Below are 20,878 nucleotides of genomic sequence, written 5' to 3' on the forward strand. Positions count from 1 at the left end.
TATCGAGTCATTTGAGACGCCGGAATTTTCGGGAGTTGGAGACTGCTCAGAAATGCTATGTCACATTGGCGTCAGTTGCGCCAAAGCGCCCAGCGCAGACTTTTGCCGTGAAACGCTACGACAGCTTATGATGTGTATCTGGTGTCAAGTGACTATGCTCCGACTGTTCCTGTCGCAAGAATCCCTCGATCAAGGCATGGTTTAGGGGCAATGTGGCAACACCTGAGCGAGGCTACCGCACTGCGAGAATTTGAGTTCAGCGGTTGCAACAATCCCATTCTGCGCCTCCCCACGGAGTACCGGTCGCTCAACCCTCTACTGATGCCCCAGGTCTTCAGCCCAAACCTCTCGACAATATATTTGTGGAGGTTCCGTATCAGGCTGAATATTTTGTCTAATTAGTAAGTGTCGTGTGTGTTTCTCTTGTCTCCACCCTTTCGCGCAGTTGTTTTCATTCAGAATGAATTAACTAGCCCGACAAATCTTAAAGCAGTACTAACAAACCAGACCTTATATGAGGTTCTTGTCTGTTCCTTGGTCTCCGTCGAAAATATTACGCTTTTCCGATTCCTTGCTCAAGACAATGCTGCGCATGAGACACAGCGCATGCGAATTTCTACAGAAGTAGAGGCGCAACTAAACAGATCCATAGTCCAAGATATATTCTCGGTCGCCAAAAGTCCCTCGTTTCATTCGCAGTGCACTCTGTGGCCAGTGATGTGTGGATCGGGCTCTGTGCGGACGTATTCCACCAAGTCTATTAGAGCTATGCTCTCATTTCGAAACTTCAAGAATTGGCGTCTCTGGCCGAAGATCTAGCGACAGCCACGGTTCAAGGTGTGCCGGGAGTAATCTCAAGCATCCGGCCGATAGTGCGTCTCAAGCCAAACACTCAAGAATATATTTTGGTGTTAAGTAGCGTCAGTAACAATATGACTGCGACTTTGAAATAACAGCCCAACGAACGCTAGGACGGCTTCTAGCAAGAAGGGCTGCGCATTTAGCTGGTGGATATTACCTACGAATTGTTACAGACGGCGATCAGGAATTCCAGAGGGGTGTCAATGTACGTAGAATGAAGCCAGAATCAAGATCACGCCCTTTTTTGCTTGTTTCCTTCACAGCACTTAGTGAGTATATATAGTCGCAGAACCGCGCAAGCAATCCTACAAAGGCTAACACATGAAGGAAACCAACAGCCATCGGAACCAAGGAGCATAGAGGATTTTTTTTTTATTTCTGCATGGTGTTTATCAATGACAGATTAAAAGTGTTATTATTTTATTGCTTACAGATAGTTGATTAAAAAGTACTAGGAAAAATTACCACATGCCATCTATGCCTAGAAAAAGAAGACAACAAGAAATCTGATGGTCTGTCAAAAAAATATAGGAATTCGGTTTCTGAGGAAAGGAAATGCCGCAGTAACTGTCTCACACATATCTGCGGACACCCTTTTAAATGTAGTCTGATATTGTGTATCCTACCAATTTGTAGTCTGAGGTTCCGTACTTTGACGTTCTATAATTAAATGGTCCGTGATACTTTAGCATGCTATGGTCCTTATTGTATCAGATAAAGAGGCCATGACAGCCTATTTTCACGCATACCCTGCTTATCGCCTTTAATTTCCAACAGGTTAAATTATAATTTCCCTAATTTGCAGTTGGTTATGTGCGGTAAATTTTTTTAAAACGAATATTTCCGTTTCTTTTGGGAACTGCTTACTGGTCAGGCAACCTCTGATCGCTGACGTCACGAGGGCATACACGCCCCGCGTTGTCTCCTGCAAGCTGTTCAGGTGCTTGCATGCACACTGTAGACAGCGGTCGCTCGAAAAGTTTTTTCTTTTAGCTTAGCGAAATGAAATGCATTTTCCGTGTTCTCTTTTGGGAAGCCTTCTACTTAGTACGCGAGCTGAGTGATCCTTGGGAAAGCGGACTTGCTCGTGGCGCCCGTTTTCCGATTATTGAGGAAACAGAAATCGATGAACCCCTGCTTTATTATTTACGCTTAGAAGCATGCTGTTCGTATGACTGTGGTCTCTTTAGAGCTGTCAAGTGCTCTCGTAAGTGAAAACCGGCACGTGCCGTGCATGCCTTCGCCGATCTGGGTCGTGAAAGCCGCGGCGTTTTGTAGCTAGCTACCAAGTTCTTGTTCGTTATTCATTGGCTCGATAATTAAACTCAATTTATCAAAACGTGGCAATACAGTAACCTTGAGGCACGAAACAAGCAGAAAAAAGTGCCGAGTGCGACGACTTTCCCGCTGCATGTACGCATTTGTAAGTCGAACGTATATTTCCTTCGACCAATAGAACCTTTTTGGAGGAACCAATTAAGCCGCTTGCAAAACCTTACGCGACTCGAATGCTTTCACTGCCCGCACCGATGAATAGTCACCGCCGTTTAAATGAGTGCTTCGAAATAATAGTACAGCATTTTGCTGTGCGTGCGCATTGTGCAACAGCAGTGCGACGATTATGACAACTGCATCCGGGCGCTGAGGTTGTTTACATGGCTGTGCGCAAACAGTACTGCTTGTTTGCCTGGCATAAAACGCAAGCTGTGTCGTCCATATCTTAAATATTACGTGTTCTTGCTCACAAATTGCACTTTTACACATTTACACACCATGATAACACTGCAATAAGCGCCGATGATGCTATATCGCCTGCTTGGGAAACGCGTTGCGTAGGATACCGGCCAGCTCTTCCTCAACTAATCTGGAAGTAACACTCGCATTTTCCGCTATGTCGACGATTTTTTGATACTAGGCAGGTCTCCATTCCTGGGAATTTTACACGTTCTGGGTGATTTTTTTCCCGCCATGGGTAAGGACTGCAATTTACGCATGAAGTGCCTCATCAAAGATCCTTACAGTTTCTGGATTTGAAATTAACCTTTGACCCTGAGCATGTCTGTAGGGGGTACTACCCTCGTAGCGAGAAACCATTGCTCAACTACAATTCTTTCCATTCTAAAATTGGGAAAACTGGCATTTTTAAGAACCGCATCGGTATGGCATTGAAGAAATCTTGCCCCCATAGAATCAGATCCAGCCTCAACTCACAGGTCAGCAGGTGCAGGGATGCGGGTTACCCGGATGCTCTTATCGTGTCCTATGCGGAAACAGTGTCTAAAACGCTGAAGGCATCCGGGCCCACCTCAGAACTTAGCTCTGGTCCAGAAGTAGGGAAGTTAGCGGTTATGCCGTACATCGACGCCCTGTCTCACCGGCTTAAAAGAGTAGGAGCCCTATATGGCGTAAGCATTGTTTTTTTCTGCTCCCAATAAACTGGGGAAAGTAGGAGCTGCAGTACAGAGAAAATGTGAGGGGAAGGTTAGCAGGAAACAATGCACTAACAAGCATGGGAGCAAGTTTGTTACTTGTAAGAAAGGCGTGTTATATCTTATTCCTTTGTCCTGCGGGCGTATATACATCGGCCAGATTGGGCGGTGTATCAATGTTCGCCTCACAGAGCATTCCAATTCCATCAGCAGGAAAGAAAATAGAAATGTATCACAACACTGCATTGCTTGTAATTGTCCTCCGTTTTTTGTGGATACAACCGTACTGTTCGTACATGATGACCAATGCACAAGGGGGATAGCTGATGCATTCCACATTCCCAGAAAGGGCAATGAATGTGTGAGCAAAACATCGATTAGATTGTCAAGCAGAGAAATGAGCTTGCATCTTTGTGGGTAGCGGGATTGACGATAGCGCACGTGCCTTGGAATTTTGTTTAATGTGTTCTTGTTCGTTTGTTTTTTGGCGGAGGGGGGGGGGCGTTATCGCATGTGGGTGATTACGGCGCATCTGTGTTTCACTGGACAACCTTACACGTGTGTGCGTATTGTATAAATTGACTTCTTACTATCGAATAAAATTCAGTTGTAAGTTCAGCGCCTTCGTGTGTCTCGTCTCGTCCTCTTTGTGTGATTCTAGAGCTGGTTTTTAATGCGATGGATCACAACCAACTCGCCCAATCCTCAGTTCTTCTACAGTCGAGTGGACGCCGGAAGCTCAAGTCAGCGAGGAGCTGAAGGAGCCGGGCAACGACAAGCCATCGAGGGTTCGAGTCAGCGAGCTGCTGAAAAAGAGCCAGGCGTCCACCTCGAAAGGGTTCGAGTCAGCTAGCTGCTGAAAAGTAACCAGGCGACCAAGTGAAGCGAGGTCCGAAGAGCTGATCTGCTGAGGGACCAGGATAAACTCATGGGCATCTACCTTCCCGGGAGCCCGCTGTCATCAAGCTGAGATCGACAGTGCTGCGGTCGTCGGAGCATCGAAAGAGGTAGGACGTCTTCCTGCTTCCTCCGAATTTGCCTAGTCTGTGTAATAGTTGTAAGCTATACGGTAGCATTGAAATGACTGATGCAGGGATGGATGCCGCGTCTAGGAATGGCCTATAGCCTATCGAGCAACTCGCGTCAACAGAGCAGGCACTTGGAAGCATGACGCAAGCTTTGTGGAAAGAAAAGGAGCGCAGGGCTCAAATGTTTAAAATTGAAAAGTTGAAGCTCCAAATTGAGCTTAAAGAAATAAAATTGATGCAAATGCAGCTTCCGCCACTAGTGGATGCGCAACATGGACAGCGGTTGGGCGATTATGAAAATTAATTGAAAACGGTGCTGGCTCCAATGCCAGAAAAGGACCAATTGGCGGCCGCGGGTCATATGGGCGGAGGTCAGAAGAGCGCTGCACCTGAGGCGACATCGACGCGGTTAGCGATACTGCAACTGCGGTTGCAGATGGGCTTGGCAGTACCCCAACCATGACGACCGCTTCTCACCTTCGACGCTTGTTCTTGCTGCAGGTGTCCATCTGCCTTTTACGGTGCGACGCCCACTGCGACGACTGGAAGGATGCCGGAAGGCCCTCATGGATGCCGGCCTGGACGCCGGAACGGCGCGGTGCCCAACATGTGCGGCAGCACTGCATCACGCCCGCCACCCCCACGTCAGCGACAGCGTTGCGCCAGTGCCCGGCACCACCACCGGATGGAAACGCCCCCTGTCTATCACCGCTACTTCCGATGATGATTCGCCAGCGATCAACCTCCTCCCCACCTGACCGATGTATAAACGCGACACTAGCCACCGCCGAGCTCTATGGGCTTGGCAGCACCCCAACCATGACGACCGCTTCTCACCTTCGACGCTTGTTCTTGCTGCAGGTAAATTCTCAATACTGCTTATTTGCGCGACGCACGCGGTATGCTGGTTTACTGGTGCTGTCAAGCCCAATGTGTTGAATTCATATTGCCTCTGATTGTTACCATGTCATAAAGCAGTTACTAATCTTATCAGGCGATATTGAGCTAAACCCCGGTCCCCCCACCCTTCGTTCCGGTGAAAATGGCATTTTCGAAGCACTGGACGAAATCCGAGCCGGCCAAGCCTCACTTCTCGCAGAAATGAAGGCTATCCGCGTCAGGCTTTCCCAAAGTGACAAAGCATTTGAAGAAATTAAAAACCGACTGGCAAAAATTGAAGCCGACTGTTCATCGATAACAGCTGTAAAGAAACAAGTGAACGAAGTACAGGCGCTCTCCGAACAGAACTCTGAGCAGGTTGCTGCTATTAAAAGCAGACTTGATGATTCGGATGACAGGTCGCGCAGATCAAACCTGGTTTTTTTTTGGCCATAAAGATGACGAACGGGAAACGTGGGCGCAGTCAGAGGCCCTTGTTATCCAACACTGCAGCGAGCAGTTAGACACCACTCTTGCTCCCCTAGATATCGAGAGAGCTCACAGGCTGGGAAAGTTTGGGGCGGACCGAAACCGACCAATAATTGTTAAATTTGCGCATTTTAAGGTTAAAGAAAAGGTTCTTTCATGTGCCAAAAAACTGAAAGGCACAAGTTACAGTATTTCTGAGGACTACTGCCCAAGTACTCTTGCCGCTAGAAAGCGCCTTGTGGAATTCGCGAAGGCACAGGAAGAAACTAAATTCAAACTCAGACATGACTAACTAACCATCGGAAAGAAAACTTACACTTTCGACCGCTGTAATCAGATGGTTGTCCCCCACCCTTTACACACGTAGGAAACACTTGTCTGAAACCTAGCCGTTCTTACTTATCCTTTATATATACTAATATCAGAAGCCTTTTGCCTAAACTTGATCCTCTCAGCAATATAATTCACACAAGAGTCTAACCTTATTGTTCTTACCGAGACGTGGCTCACATCATCAATCACCGACTCTGAAATTCTCTCGCTTTCTTCCGACTTAAATATTTTCCGGCGGGATCGAACCGACAAGCGTGGGGGTGGCGTACTGATAGCAGCCCACCGAAATCTCCAATGCATCGAATTAAAAATATCATCGCCCCTAGAAATTATATTTGTTATTTCCAATGCCTCTTACCCGCCTATAATAATCGGCGCCTGTTATCGCCCCCCCGACGCCAACGCTTCTTTTGTCGCTGAATTCCACGCAGTTCTTCAATGCGTAACTGCAACGCACCGTCAGTCACCTATTCTGCTGTTCGGAGACTTTAACTTTCCTGCTATTACCTGGTCTAATCTCGCCAAAACACTATCAAAGAATAACATTGAAAGTGACTTCGTAAACACGTGTCTAACCTTTGGACTAACGCAAGTAGTCGCCCAACCAACACGTCATAGCAGCAATTCGTCTAATACACTCGATCCGATCCTTACCTCTGACTCCGATAAGCTCTCTTCGCTCACATCTTTACCAGGTCTTAGTGACCATTCCATCATGCACGGTTCGTTTCATTGCCATCTACCGGGTACAACAACAATAATGAAAACAATAACATTATATGACAAAGGAAACTATTCCGCAATCAATACTGCACTTGAGGAATTTTCCGTCTGGCTTCTTGAGGACCTTTCTAAACGTTCCGCTGAGACTAACTGGTTACTTTTCAAGGATAAAATGCATGAGCTGATAAAGACGTACATACCCACTATCACTGTAACCGATAAACAATCATCGCCATGGTTCAACCGCACGCTGAAACGTCTCAACAACATAAAGAAAAGACTCTTTCGCACTGCTAAACGAATTAACAACGAATGCTCATGGAAAAAGTATTACACTGCAGAAAAGGAGTTTGAGTCACTTGCTAGCAAAACAAAGCGTATTTTCTATTCATCAGTTTTGCCAACCATGTTAAAAAATGACCCTAATAAATTTTGGAGCACTATAAACCCTAAACGCTCGCAACCATTACAATTACACGATCACTGCAATCGCCCGATTCCTGCAAGTCAAACAGCCGAAGAACTAAACCGTGCATTCACTTCTATTTTCACACAAGAACCTGCTAACAATTTACCAGATTTTCCCCATTACGATCACACTGTTATGCCTGAGATCACTTTTAATCCTCCCGGTATTGTGAAAATCATTGACTCATTAAGGCTTTCATCTTCTGCAGGTGTCGATGGCATTAACACCAAGGTACTAAAACATACGAAAAACACTGTCAGTGTGATTTTATGCCATATTTTCCAGCATTCATTGTCATCAGGAGTGGTGCCGGAAGATTGGAGAGTAGGCAAGGTTGTTCCAGTCCCGAAAAAAGGTCCTCCATCTTTATGTTCTAGTTATCGTCCCATTTCACTAACTAGCGTTTGTTCAAAACTAATGGAGCATGTGCTTTACTCTCACATAGTAAAATTTCTGATATCTGTCACTTTTTTTCATCCTAATCAGCATGGGTTTCGCAAAGGGCTATCATGTGATACTCAACTCGCTTTATTCATTAACGACATAAGCTCTAATCTCGATTTAAACATTCCGGTGGACGCTCTCTTTTTGGATTTTGAAAAGGCATTCGACAAGTTTCCCCATCAAAGACTTCTACTTAAACTTTCAAGCTTACACATTAACCCCCTTGTATTAGATTGGATACGCAATTTTCTCACTAACCGGAAACAATTTGTGTATTCTAATAAACTTTCGTCATCTTGCTCCCCGGTCCTTTCCGGTGTCCCCCAAGGCACTGTGCTTGGGCCTTTGCTTTTTCTAATCTATATTAACGACCTGCCTAATAATATCACTTCTCATATCCGCCTATTTGCAGACGGCTGTGTATTCTACCGCCCCATCCATAACACCTCGGACTCTCGCTTACTTCAAGACGACCTTAAACGTGTTGAAGCCTGGTGCAACACTTGGTTAATGTCCTTAAACACTAACAAAACGTCATTTCTTTCTTTCCATCGGCGTCAAAACTATCAACCCTTCAAGTACGAAATTAGTGCATCTGAAATAGCGTCTGTTCAATCGTATAAATATCTCGGCATCACATTTTCTAACACACTTAATTGGTCAGCGCACATAACAAACATAACAAACGAAGCCAATCGCACTCTTGGCTTCCTCCGTAGGAACTTGCGACTCGCTTCTGCTTCTATTAAAACGTTAACATACCTCACATTTGTCCGGCCGAAGTTGGAGTACGCATGCTCAGTCTGGGACCCTCATCAATCTAACCTTTCAAACACCCTCGAATCAGTTCAGAATCGCGCATCTAGATTTATTTTTTCGGACTACTCGTATCACACCAGCGTCACTGCACTTAAATCTGAGGCTAATCTTACTAATCTCGAGTCCAGACGTTACATCTTTCGGCTCTGCCTCTTTCATAAATTTTATCACAGCCAACTTGATGTTTCAGCTATCCTGCCAGCTCATCGCTTATCAAGCCGCACCAACCATCCCAAAACAGTCTACCCTCCCCCAGCACAGACTACAGCTCATCTTTGCTCATTCTTCGTGCAAACTGCTCGAGACTGGAACGGCCTGCCATTCGACTCCGTGCACCACTCCGATCCACTGCACTTCAAGGCTGCCATCCAATCTCCCATTAGTGAAACACTCAGCCCATCCCTCATGTAATACTCCATTCCTGGGGCATTTGAGGTATTGATAATAAATAAATAAATAATAAAGTATAGAGGGAATCGCTGGAATTGAAGCGCGAAACGTATCGTCTTCGTTCGTAGCGTATAGCACGAGAAAAGGCCAGCGAGAAAGAAAAAGCGCAAGTGCAGGAAACACAAAGAGCGAGGCCGGAATTAAGAGATGGTAATTATGCGTCTGAAGTCGCTGTCCCTGGCAGATTAGTTCCCCAGAACTGCAAAGCGCACGACAAACTTTAAAGGTGACAGCAGGTTCAGCTGAAGTCGCCGAGGTGGCCTGTAGGTCATCACTGGCAGCTGAGGACATGCCGCTCGTGTCGGTCGAGCTGTCAATACAAGGGACGCAGGTTGCGCTAACTCAGACAGCGGTATTAGCGGACGCGTTGAGCGCGCCCGGTGACAGCAAAGAGCTGCGTCAGGATTCAGCGACGGTTTCACTGCGTGATTCTGGAACAAAGGAAGCGGAAGTAAAACTCTAGTTTGGACGAGTTGGTTCATGTTGAAAGAAAAACTGGTAATGGCGCAAGAAACGGGGACACAGAAGGCACACAAAAGACAGGACTGACGCTAACTTACAACTGGGGTTTTTAGCACCTAGCCTGCCTTTTATACCACAACCAAGCCATATCAACAAATGCGTAAACGTTGTACATATCAAACCGCAATTCATGCGAACACTGGCAGCAATATAACGCTGATCACTACAGAATCTAATCTACACAGAGCTTGGGAAGCCAACTTCTTTTCTGGCCAGCAGAAATAATAACAACATCATCCAAGGGGCATGACAAGTCCACACTATCAATTTATGAAACGCGTGAAGAAGGCGAAAAAGAGCACGAATTGAACGACAATGAGATAAAACCACGTGAAAAAAAATGACAATAATGAGGGATGAAGTCTGAAGATACAGCGCCTAGCGTCAAGTGATAAAAACTGAATATCATTCCTGTAAAAAACAGTCGTCTTAGCGTCTAAAAAACTAAAAATTGTAAAACACCGAAAGAAAGGACGAAACAAGAGCAGAAAACCAAGGGAAATCTGCGAACTATTTGCTAACGCATTTGTTTCCAGCTTTTTTGATGAAATATGCCTCAACAATCTCTCTCTGTTTTATCTTTTCCACTCTTCAAAAATCTAGTTTTGTCGAATTCCGGACGGCACTTAGAACAGCTATTGAAGTGGTCAACGAGGAAGCTCCTTTCGTTGTTGCGCAAGTTTCGGGATGTTCACTTGCACGCTCATTAAAACAACGACCTGTTAAAACAACGCCACAGCTAAGCGGTATCTCATGTGGCCTCGTTTACATCGGGCAAACAGGTCGTTGTTTTAATGAGCGTGCAAGTGAACATTCCCGAAACTTGCGCAACAACGAAAGGAGCTTCCTCGTTGACCACTGCAATAGCTGTTCTAAGTGCCGTCCCGAATTCGACAAAACTAGATTTTTGAAGAGTGGAAACGATAAAACTGAGAGAGAGATTGTTGAGGCATATTTCATCATAAAAGCTGGAAACATGCGTTAGCAGGCCTTCCATTATTCTTAGCAGTGCCGAGACGTCTTTTATAGAAGGTTTTTTGTAGTTCGCAGATTTCCCTTGGTTTTGTGCTCTTGTTTCGTCCTTTCTTTCGGTGTTTTACAATTTTTAGTTTTTTAGACGCTAAGACGTCTGTTTTTTACAGGAATGATATTCAGTGTTTATCACTTGACGCTAGGCGCTGTATCTTCAGACTTCATCCCTCATTATTGTCATCTTTTCTCACGTGGTTTTATCTCATTGTCGTTCAATTCGTGCTCTTTTTCGCCTTCTTCACGCGTTTCATATATTGATAGTGTGAACTTGTCATGCCCCTTGGATGATGTTGTTATTATTTCTGCTGGCCAGAAAAGAAGTTGGCTTCCCAAGCTCTGTGTAGATTAAATTCTGTAGTGATCAGCGTTACTTTGCTGCCAGTGTTCGCATGAATTGCCGTTTGATATGTACAACGTTTACGCATTTGTTGATATGGCTTGGTTGTGGTATAAAAGGCAGGCTAGGTGCAATAAACCCCAGTTGTAAGTTGGCGTCAGTCCTGTCTTTTGTGTGCCTTCTGTGTCCCCGTTTCTTGCGCCATTACCAGTTTTTCTTTCAAAGGAAGCGCACGCAGAAAACCACCGGACACCTAGAAAGAGTCGTCGCCGCCGAGTGTACCCTAAGCGCAAGAAAGCCGAGCCCTCTCAGACTACGCCTGCGGGTGACTCAGACGGTAGCAGCAGGAAGGGCAAGATGAAGGCATGCTTCTCGGCCGCAGAAGGCGTTCACGTTGTGGATAGGCAGCGGCAGGCGGGAAATGGCGTAGCACGTTATTCAGTGGGAACAGCAGTGTGCACGAAAAAAGAGGGGCGAGCGAAATCGCGAGGTAAAAGATTTCAGAAGAGGCTGGAGCGCCGCCCCAAACGGAGAGTACTTGCATGGCAGGCGACAGTCAGGGCTAACTGGTCGCGCAACAGGCATTATAAAGCAAAAACGCACCGTCCTTCCCCGGCTACAGAGTGCACAAGGGCCAGCCCGACGGGAGAGGCCTGTGCACCCTGGTCAGGAAGGGACTCACGTTCGTTGAGCACGAGCTGCAAAGCAATATCAAGATCGAGCACACACTCACCGAAATCGTCGCGGGCAAGAAGAGAAAAGGAAGCATATTTCTGCTCAACATCTACAGCAACCCATCGCAGAGAAAACAGAGATTCAAAAAATACTGCACAGAGCCAGCACCGCAGCAGGCCGCAACACGCTGATCGTCTGCGGCGACTTCAACGCGATGAACCCAGCCTGGGGCTACAACAAGTACACAGCAAACGACCACGACCTGTACCAAGACGCCATGGAATTCGACTTCACCCTCACCACGGACCCAACACATCCGACGAGAATCGGTAACTCTGTGTCTCGGGACACCACTCCGGACCTCACGTTCGTCAAGAATGACGTCCGGGGCGCGATCACCTGGAGAAAGACGGGAACCGACCTCGGCAGCGACCACACCATCGTGGAAATCAGCAACCGGAACACAACGACATCAGCATCAAAACACACTGATGGATAGACTGGGATGCCTTCCGAGAGGCCAGAAGCCAGAAGACAGATGCTGACGACGAGATCGAAGACAGAGTCGTGGACGGCCGAAATCTCCAAGAGCGTACGCGACGCGACCAAAGAAATTGAAACAGACGCGGCGATTGATAAAGTAGACAGCCGGCTGGCGCATCTCATCGAAGCCAAGCAGTCGATACTCAGTCGCTGGAAGAAACAACGGCTCAACCGCAGACTCAGAAAGAAGGTGGCGGAGGTCAACCGAGCGATCGAGGAGCACTGCCGCGTGCTATGCACGCAACAGTGGATCGACATCTGCAACGCGGCAGACGGGCAGATGCATAGCGGGAAGACGTGGAACCTGCTGCGGCACCTGCTCGACGAAACCAAGACCAAGTCGCACCAAAGGGACAGACTCGCCAAGGTCATACATCGGGCGGTCTCGGTACACGGCGCCGACGAAGTCACCAGGCGCATCAATGACAAATACCTGCCCACTACACCCACCGAACAACACGCGCCGTACGGCGGCCTACCCAACGCGAAGCTCGATCGTGACATCGACGTCGAGGAGGTCCGCGCGGCCCTGCACGACCTCAACAGCCGGTCGGCAGCTGGCCCGGACCTCGTCATGAACAAGGCGCTCAAGAACCTCGACGACGGCTCGATCGAGAACCTCGCAAAATACTTCAACAAGTACTGGAGAGCGGCCGCGCTACCAAAGCAGTGGAAGATAGCCAAGACTATCCTGATACCCAAGCCGAGGAAGCCACCGGACACGGACAACCTCCGGCCCATCTCGCTCACGTCCTGCGTGGGCAAGGTGCTGGAGCACGTCCTGCTCAACAGGTGGCAATACTACCTGGAACGAGAAGGGCTGTACCCGGCCACGGTGATCGGCTTCAGACAGCACCAAAGCACGCAGGACGCGAAGCTGCAGCTCAAATACCAAATCATAGACGATGGCGGCAGCGCCCGCGACAACAAGGCAATCCTGGGGCTTCGATAATGTGAAACACTCGGCGTTTCTGTCCCAAGTCTCTAAGCTCAACATGGGCGAAAGACCCTACAACTACATCAAGAACTTCCTCACAGACAGGACCGCCGAGCTACGAGCAGGCGACCTACAAACGCAAGAGAAGAAGCTCGGGAGCACCGGCACACCGCGGGGATCGGTCATTTCACCGATGCTGTTCAACCTGGTAAGGATCGGAGTGGCCGATAGGCTCGCGGACGTCGAAGACGTCAGGCACACCATCTACGCGGACGATATCACACTGTGGGTGACCGGCGGCAGCGACGCCCACATCGAGGGCGCGCTGCAAGCCGCCGTCGACGCGATAGAAGACCAGCTGGAAAGCACCGGACTGAGATGTTCGCCGAGCAAATCGGAGCTCCTCATACTCACACCTACCAACAATGGCAGAGGCAAGACCAGACAACGCAAATGCGAAAAAATCAGAATCATAACCAAATTCGGCAACGTGATCCCCGAGGTCAGGAAAATCAGGATCCTAGGCATGGTCATCGAAAAGCATGGAAGAAACGGCGAAACCTTCGCCCGTCTCACCGCAAAAGCGGCCAACGCTATGCGACTCCTCAAAAGTTACTTCCCGGAAGGCTGGCATGAGAGACGAGAGCCTAATAAGGCTCGTCCAATCCTTCATCATCAGCCACGTCGCGTACGTTGCAGCCTACCACAAATGGCTGCAACACGAACGCAACAAAATCAATGTAATCATCAGAAGAGCGTACAAGACGGCGCTGGGCCTGTTCGAGTCCACGAGCACGACCCACCTCTTACAACTCGGGATGCACAACACGCTCGAAGAAATAGCCGAAGCGCAACGAACCTCTCAACTGGAGCGGCTGTCCACGACCAAAGCCGGGAGGAAGATACTGGACGACCTGGGAATAGGACACTCCAACGAGGTGGAGATGAAGCTCCCCGTCCCAGAAGAGGTTCGACGCCAGACTAGAATCGACCCCATACCCATGAACATGAACCCCGAGTTTAACAAGGGAAGAGCGGCGAGGGCCAAGGCTCTCATCGACCTGCACGCCAACGACGAGCACGCACGGTACGTAGACGCGGCCGATTACAAGCGGAACGCCGCCTTCGCAGCGGTCATCATAGAGGCGTCGACCGGCGCCACGAGGACGGCAGCGAGCGTGAGAAGCGCCGGAGCGGAACAAGCGGAGGAGGTGGCCATCGCACTGGCCATCACCGACGCAGACTGCAACACGGTGCTGAGTGACTCGAGACAGGCGATGCGAAACTTCGCCAAAGTCCAGGTCTGCAGGGAGGCCGAGCGCGTACTACGAGCGACCAAACTGCAAGACAGAAGAGTAAGGATCAAGTGGTTTCCGGCAAACGCGGGCGACGCGTCGGAACGCAGTGAGAACCAAAATGAGACGGCACACGCAGCGGCGCAAGCGCTAACCAACCGCGCCCCGGCAACACACCGTCCGACGTGGTTCGGAACCAAGGACCGCATGACGGACTACAGCGAAATCACGAAGGCCTACCGCCTGGTTCTCAGGACTCTCCCACCCCCGCACCCGAGGCTGAGTGGAGCGGAGGCGGTACTACTGAGACAGCTCCAGACCGGATCGCTGCCGAGGCCGGGACTGATGCATCGCATGTACCCCGAGACCTACCCGACCGATACGTGTAGAGTCTGCCGGAGGGAGACGGCAGATCACACGCACATCTTGTGGGACTGCATCAAAAATCCAAAGGAAGCAAGATCAAGAACAATCCCGCCGCGGCTGGAGGCAGCCGCGAAGAGCAACGACCGAGACCAACAGCTATGGGCCGTCCAGCAGGTCCTCGGGGCGCTCGAAAGGCAGGGACCCAGCGAGCCGGCAACGGCGAGTGGAGACCCGCGCCGAGTAGCGGCAACCTCGTAGACACGTAGGCCCTCGTCGGGGCGCGCGAGCGCCCAACTGCAGGCACAAATAAAGTTTGCTCCAATCCAATCCAAAGCAAAAACGCTCATCAGGCGTCCAAGATTGCCAACTGCTGCCAAGGGGGGAAAGCTTGACAGGAAACGGCGCTTTCATTTCAGAGTCTTTGTACAGGCGGACGGTTCGACCAACACCACGCTGCCGGGCCTTTGTAAGTTTATTACGGGAACGCAGAGGCGCTTGCAAAGGGGGCGCGGGAGTTGTCCTTTTTTGTGACCGGTCGGCATCAGTGAGACCGCGTCCCAGCCGGGCGCGGCTGAAGAGTTTAAAGCATGCGAGCTCTCTGAGTGCTCAATGTTTGCATGCGTAAGTAACCGGTAGATATAATGTGGGAAGTGGAGGCTAGGGACCAGCTTGGCAGTTGGCATACAGAGAGCGGACATGGCAAGTTCTGGAACGTGCAGATTGGTGTCCTAACCTTGTGTGCACGGAACGAATTGAGGCTGTGTATGTGTGTGCGCAGTGCTGCTTGGAACCTTGTGGCCGGACTTTTATGTCACACTGACAGCAAGTTTCCGCGTGAAATTCTTGGTTAGGAGGTGTGGAGTTCGCTGACCTTTCCGTGAACTCGTTGGTCTAGTGTTCGCAAGGAAGGCCACTACAGTGGAGTCGGAAGTCGCCAACAAAGGGACCCGTCCCGTCCCGGCCTCCCCTGCTTGCGGCGGACGTCCTTATCTCCTCCGCGCGGTCACGGGCATAGCCCGTCTTAAGAAGCCTAACCATGTGCAGGAGTCGACATGTGTGCGTTGACAAGGGGTTGCTGAGGCTTCAGGAATGCACGAGATACGGATGAGTATTAGCCGAGTGACCGGAAACCCACTATTCCATAACTGTCTTCTCGTTCGGTGTGTTCTGTAAACAACTTTAGTGATCGTCTCGTCGGCATATGTTTGTCGCGTGTGCTAAAGAGAAAACATATGTTAGGGAAGTGGTAACCGCTGTGCTGTGGGTGCCGTGGGAGAGAGTGGTCGCGTTTGTGCTGTTTGTGTATTTGATTGCATCCCCTCCTTTCCCAAATGTTTAATCAGTACTCTTTCCCCAATCTGTGATTAGTTGGCGGAATCCTTATTTTCCTTTCCCTAACCACCGATTGGTGAGGTGTGTCGCTTGAAATCGTATTGGTGGCTGTCCGCGCTAAAGGCGGAGACAGCGGATTTAAAAACAAGCGCTCTGGGTTGAACGGGAGCTGAATTCGTCTGATGAACGGTTTAGTCATGTAAATAGTTTTCTCCTTGCTCTTTGTTTCTTCTCGTATTATTTATGTTGTAAATAAATAGTTAACCTTATGCTTGTTTCGAGTAACGTGAATGTTTGCGAGTTAGAACCACCGGGTCATCAAAAAACCCCGATTTCATCATCAACAAGGTGTTTCCTCTCATCGCCACCTGAAGGGGGAAACTCAACTACAGTGATATGTGTCTGCGTAGCCGTCGCATTGGAAAGTACATCGACGACCATTTTCTTTATATTCGCTAACTATTACCAGGTCTAAAAAGACTGTCGTGAATACCTCCCGCCCCTCCCAATATGTGGTAGGCGGTGTAGAACGCCTGTGTTTGTCAACTGCCGGTTAGTGTTTGAAAGAGCGAGAGGCTTCCAATACGAGCAAGTATACACGAAGCAGGTTGCCGAATATTGACGCTAATAAAGTACTCTTCGGCGTACTGGTGGTAACAGGGTATGGGACACCCCTGCCCGCAGGCCATAAACTCTTCCGAGTGTTCCTCCCAGATAATAAGCTTCTCATATTGCGTGCACACCAATAGTATCTGTAAACACTTTATTAAATAAAACCATCATTACTTTTGCCTTCCTGTCTCGCAGGTTTCTCAGAATTATTTTAACTGAAGAATGCTTTAATCGCTTTTAGTTTTTTGTTTGTTTTCTTAGGTCGAGCAGCCGACCTCAACCTCACAATTTGAGGTTGAGTTGAAGTTGAGTGAGGTCGGCAGTGCCTCAGGAAAAGTGAGGTGAGGGCGTCTCAGGAGACATCACCCTCAACTGGTGATGTTGAGGTTGAGTGAGGTCGGTAAATTTTTTTTTTTGAGTTTAAGGTGAGGTCGAGAGTTTTGAGGTCAAATGCTCACCTCGGGTAGAGTGCACTGACAGCGCAGAGCACTTGAGTGGTTTTGAATTTCGCTTTCATAGAAATGAGGACCGCCACTGCCGGAATAGAGTGCGCGGCTTTGGCATTACCGGCCCGGGCACCGAAGCGCTCAAGCGACACATCCGGCACTGAACTGTTTTCACAAAAGCTGAATTACAAAAATTAAATGTTCATAAATAGTGATTGATTAACCTCTTGGAGAGCATAACCTTTCATGCACAGCGTTTTTCAATATATCAGTAGCACAAAAGTAGCATTTAGGTAAATCCTCATAAATTTATCGCTGCTTCGTATGTTGGCACTCCCGGTGTGTCTTGAGCACTAATGTTCTGCTTCACGTACTGCAAGGTTCAAGCTTAGCTTAGCGACATTTTATGTAGACATATTGTTTCGAAGACGACCAATTTGGCCGAGGCGCGGTTTGGAGCGCTGGCGCTAGGCCAGCGGCATTAAATAATATAAAATCTGAATACCCATTTGTCTAACCCAGTGAACCAGTAGTCTTTCTATAGATACATGGAATGTACTAACTTGCTGCCCTCTTCTCAAATCGTTCAGTCCACAATGCTAACCTCTCGGTAAGAAAAAGACCAACTCAAGTCCACAGCTAAAGGCCCTGCTGTGCGTTTTCATGCTCGCACTGCCTTTCCTTCGACCCCATTTCATTTGGGTGCTGACTTCACTGAGGTAAATTGTCGGCAGTCTGCTGCCCCTAGGGTTGACGGAGTAACAGTTTGCATGCTGAAAACGCTAATGCAAGAATATGGCCCGGAAATCTTGCAGATTATCAGTTTTTCTTTGGGGGAAGCGTGGATCCAACAAAATTGGAAAACAGCGAAAATAATTTTATTGATAAAATACCGGAGGAAGGGTTTTGATCTCGACAATATTCGGCCGATTGCTCTCACTTCAAATTTGGTTAAGCTTGTAGAACGGGTAGTCTTCAGCCGCCTAACGAATATTGTTCTGTCTCTTCAAGGCTTCAGCGAGGCTCAGGTTGGTTTCCGCCTTGAGATTTCGATTTGGACCGCACACATAGTCTGGGGGGACGTATTAGGGTTGCTACGAAGCAAAACGAGGTATCAGCTGTGGTTACTTTGAATATTGAAAACGCGTATGACAGCGTTGTACATAGCATTCTGCTTCAAAAGCTAGGTCGTGTACAACCTCCTTGGTGCCTTTTCGCGGAGGTCAGGGAGTTCTTAAAGAATAGATCATTCTTTTGCACTAAGGGAACGTTAAATTGTAACACATACGCCCAGTCTAGAGGTGTCCCACAAGACTTCGTTCTTTCGCCGTAGTTGTTTATTATAGTACTGTGTGATATCTGTATTCACCCGGTCGCCACAGTTTTTGTGTATGCGTATGATGTTGCTTTTTTCGCTTCTGTCAAAAATATTCATATCCTGTATCAATTGTTGCTTGAGTATTTAAATGCTCTGGAAATTTGGCTGGACAGCCTGATGTTAACTTCAAATATTAACAAGTGTGCCGTCCTTGTTTTCCCACATTCACCCCCTCTTTACGTTTCTTTGTCGTATCACTCAATCCTAATCCCGCATGTTGATTCTATTAAATGCATGGGTATAATATATGACCCACAATTAGACTGGCGGCCCCAAATTAGGAGTATTGTGCATAAAGGCGAGCGTGCCCTTGGCTGGTTGGTGGAGATCAGCAACAAAAAATGCGGTATGCGTCGGGACACTCTGCTCTTTCTTTATAAGACCTATGTATGGCCAATACTTGAATTCGACTATGTTCTCTTTTCTGGGTGCCCAAGGTACAAGCTTGAACTGCTGTTTGTTATGAAGCAATGCGCGTTGCGCCTTTGCTTCAGTCTGCATAAATCAGTGGCTAATGCTGTGCTGTACTTTGAGGCGCGGATACCTGACCTAAATTCGCGGTTTCAGCTTCTTACGGTGCGGACGTTATAAGGTCCTTGGAGCCTGTTCCTGGATTGGCTAACCCCATGTTTCGAACGAAGCCATCTTTATTCTTTGGTGCTTTTTCGCCTTGGTATAAACGTACTCAAGTTGTGTTCACTAATTTCCTGCTGTCCAAAATTTCTATACCAATAAATCCTGTTTTATCCGTTAACCACTATCTGACTGACACTGTAGTCACCTTTCACGACACCCTGCCAGAGAATGCTAAGAATCTGCGTGCCAATGTATTAATTGGGTCGATCGAGGAGTATCTGGATAATTTTCCAAACCATGTTGCCGTTTTTACAGATGCATCCCAGGAAAATAAAAAGGCAGCCATTCGCATTTACCCAATGGCTCTAGATTGGAGTTATATTCATTTCGGGCCCCTGACTATACCACTATTTTCGTCGCCGAATTTCTGGACATTGAGTTGGCCTTAGTAAGGATTCCCTTCCGTATCTCTCTGGTTATATACTTTCAGACAGCCTTTCCGTATTGACAGCGCTCTAAAATTTGAGGGATGCTCTTATGAGCCGTTCCCTTCGATTTTTTATTCCACCACATAGTACAGAAGTACGCTTTTACGGGGTCTCTGGTTCCTATGGCATTGCTTCTGATGAGAGGGCTGATTTTTTTAGCAAAGTCCGCCCTTGGTGGACCTGTTGTCCCGTTCTTCAGTAATTCTGTCTACTTGACTGTAGCACGCTTCTAACAGTTCCAGCGTCTCTACTACTTGAGCCGTGAGCCTTTCCTTGCTGCAGCATTTTTTCAAAATCTGGCATTTCCTTGGAGTGTGCGGATGTGCAGTTCAAGGCAATTTGAGGTGTTCATGGCCCCCCTCCGCTGCAGAATACGTCGCTAAATCTCTATTTATGTCGGTCATGGTTATCTCTCACCAACATTTGTGAGTCTTGCGGCGAAATTGAGTCCATAGATTACTATTTCCTCTTTTGCTGGTGGTTCACTTCTCTTCGTAGAACTTACTTGGAGAATCCCCTCGCCCGACTGGGGCTTCCTCTATCTATTCCGATTCTCCTTCCCTTCGGGGCAAGCGCCAAGGGCTATGCTTTGAAACCAGTGGGCGCTTTAATTCACGAATATATAATTGCATCAGGTAGATTGTTCTGCTAGAATAAGAATTCACAGTGTTTTAATTTTTGCTGTTTATCTCTATTTTTAACGCAAATTGGAGTCTAGGTCACAAAATTAAGGAAATACTTCCCTCCTTGCCCATGAGTGCGTTTGTAGTAGCAATGTACCCTGGCCAATCCCCCGCCGTGGCTATGCGCCATTAAGCCTGAGAACATCATCATCATCATCATCATCAGATCATATAACACTTGTTGCTGGGCTAGTTGGTGCATAGTTCTATGTACAAACGGAAGCGCAAATTAAGAGACAATCACCAGACAAGCGCGTTGTCTTGTCCACCTTGTCATTGTACATAGATCAGATCATAGCTCTACAATCGATCATCGCGCCTCATTCTTTGGCTGGCTGCCAAGTAGCATTTGGTGCAAGGTGCTTGGTATGTTCGTCGACATCCTGCTGCTGGAGCTTCGGCGTCCTCCGCCTGCCGTGGTCATCGGCCGTGTGCACCTGGTCCACACCGCCCGGCTGTGCCCAGCCCACCGTATCTGAACAAACCTCGCTGCTCACCTCAGCTGTGTCCCCAGCCCCGACCTCAATACAGGACGACATGACGACACTGCCGCGACCCGAACTCATGACGCGACTGCCCCGAGACGCTGCCCACACTGCCCCCCCCCCCCCCCCCCTTCCTATGCCGTTCGGTGCGGCCGAGGGCCTCGGCCGTCGGCTCCTGGCAACATGCGGCCCGGATGCTTCGTGTACCGGGAATCATTCGCCCACTCCTTCATCGTGACGGCCAGCA

At 48.4% G+C, this 20,878-nt stretch overlaps 1 pseudogene; it reads left to right on the forward strand.

Moving 5' to 3' along the window:
- The first annotated feature begins 210 nt into the window (after positions 1-210).
- Positions 211-14,889, forward strand: LOC144123451 (uncharacterized; annotated as a pseudogene).
- Positions 14,890-20,878: the final 5,989 nt, after the last annotated feature.

This window comes from Amblyomma americanum, chromosome 3, assembly GCF_052857255.1.
Source record: "Amblyomma americanum isolate KBUSLIRL-KWMA chromosome 3, ASM5285725v1, whole genome shotgun sequence".
Classification (NCBI taxonomy): domain Eukaryota; kingdom Metazoa; phylum Arthropoda; class Arachnida; order Ixodida; family Ixodidae; genus Amblyomma; species Amblyomma americanum.